Genomic DNA, 2,161 nt, shown 5'->3' with positions numbered 1-2,161 from the left:
TACCACAAATTGCTTCTTTTCCCCAGGCAGAATTTCTAATATGCTGGTTGTGCTCCACCATACACCTGCCTGATCAGCAGACGCAAGCAGATTTATTACCTTAGAGAAAGGTAGGCTTCCATTTCTGGAGCTCTCCCCCTCGAGCTACTGCCTGGGCTGCAGATAACTCTCAAGCGGCAGCTGAATGCAGGCTACAGTGTTGCCCACAAGGTCTGAGCAATAGTCATGAAACAGGCTGGAGATAGGCTAATTTCATTCCATTACTTAGGAAAATTACAAACAGTAGGTAACAGCTAGTTTATAAAGGCATTCTTCAAAAAGAGAAGTGATCACCAAAGCTTTATAGACCCCTCGCACCCCTTCCAGCGAGGGGGAAGCAAGGGGTGAGGAGTTCTGTCTTGCCCAGTACAATATAATCCAGATCCATTTGGAACAATTACACTGTAAACCAAGAATTTTATGGATAAAGCATGGTAGTAATGATCTGTACAGGTTTACTTCCCTGAGTTTTTAAAGTCTGCATCCAAAGCTTTTCTAAAGAGTATTTATTGCTGCTGTGAAACTGGTCCTGGCTTCAGTACCTGAAGTGCAGCACAGCCCCCCTTGAAGCCCAACTGCTTTCACTTCCTTTCTACAGTTCTCTGTTGTGGTGAGTGTTTGTGCCATGGGCACCTGATCTTCAACACCTGCCTGCAAAGGCTGCTGTCCTTGGCACAGACAGCAGAACTCACAGGCTTCGTTTTCTGTCTTAAACTGGTCCCGAGAGGCTTAATTTGCAGATAGTAATGGGATTCCGTCTTTCTGCTCTTGACAAAAGGTGCCTCTGTGAGCAGCCTTGTTTCACCTTTCAAGAAGCTGACTTCTTTTTCTTGAACGGCATCCCAAATTTGGTATGCGGGCTCTGACAAATGTTTCAGGGATGGATTACAGGGTTAATTAACGCATAAATATTTAATCTTGCTTCTCTAGCTTCAGATCCTCAGCCAAAATTTCTGCCTCTGGACCCAAATCTATGCTGGCCATAAATACCACCTTCTTCCATGAACCTGACTTTTTCTTATTATTAATCTAACTCTTCTTCTGCCTCAGTCCTCAACCTCCTTCCTTCAACAGTCCTTCTTATAATCAAATTATTGTGGACGGGAACAGCTACAAGATCAAACCACATTTACTGCCAGTGACGCATCCCTCAGAAGCAGGCTCTCACCTATTTTGCTGAGGTGGCACATTGTCTTTATGCATGTTATCTTTAAATTTCTCCTCCTCCTCCTGAGGAGGTAGGAGAGGAGGAGATGTAACAGGAGCCCAGGTCACCTGTGGGATGGGCATGGAAGTGCACAGGGATGGGTGGTCTAAGGTAAGCTTTGCTCAAGAAAGGGGAGGTTTTGACCTCAGCTTTGAGATGACAGTAGAATGACGAGTAGGATTGCAGCCTGGGGAAGGCCTCTGCATTAACACTGGGTGTCAATAGCAGTGAAAGCATGTTGGCACAAGCCTCACCATAGGATACTTTTTCCATGCTTAGGGTCTTGTGCAAGCAGCTCGAAGCCTGTCTCACCAAATTTCACTGTTACCATTTGCTGAGCTAGCAAGATCGAAGCAAGTACGCCCATCTGTGGTGCAATCACCCCTTCCAGTGCCATGCACGTGTAAGCCCTGATAGAGCAAGTCAGGGCTTCCAGTTGTGCTCCTGCAACCTCCTCCTGCCTGGCCTTGCCCTCCCGTTTGTCACGTGAGCCAACGCACAGGCTGTGTGAAAGGACACGGCTCTCCCCAGCAAACCAGCCTGCTGGTTATGGAATTAAATGCCAATTAAATGCCAAGAAGTGTAAATACAAACACGTAGCTGGAGGGATCTCCAGGCGCTTAGGCAGCTCTGCACAGCCCCATCAACCTCTAAAGCGCCTTCTCATTCAGAGCATCCACCCCGGCGGTGCAGAGGGCCTGCTGCCCGGCGACGTCGGCCGCGCCAGCCTCCCGCGGGAGCGCTCGGGCCTTCGGCCTCCGCGGGGCATCGAGGTGGGCAGCGCGGCCGGAGGCAACGCCGACCCCGCCCCGCTCCTCCGGCTTCGCCACCCGGGACGCGGAGCGGCGGCGCCTCACGGGGAAGGTCCCCGCCGCCGGGCCCCGGGACCCTCTAGCCTTTGAGGCATCAGCTCCG

The sequence above is a fragment of the Rhea americana genome, unplaced genomic scaffold (genome assembly GCF_003343005.1).
Source record: "Rhea americana isolate MKP2758 unplaced genomic scaffold, rheAme1 scaffold_0, whole genome shotgun sequence".
NCBI lineage: Eukaryota > Metazoa > Chordata > Aves > Rheiformes > Rheidae > Rhea > Rhea americana.
Note: the sequence above shows the minus strand (reverse complement) of the source record.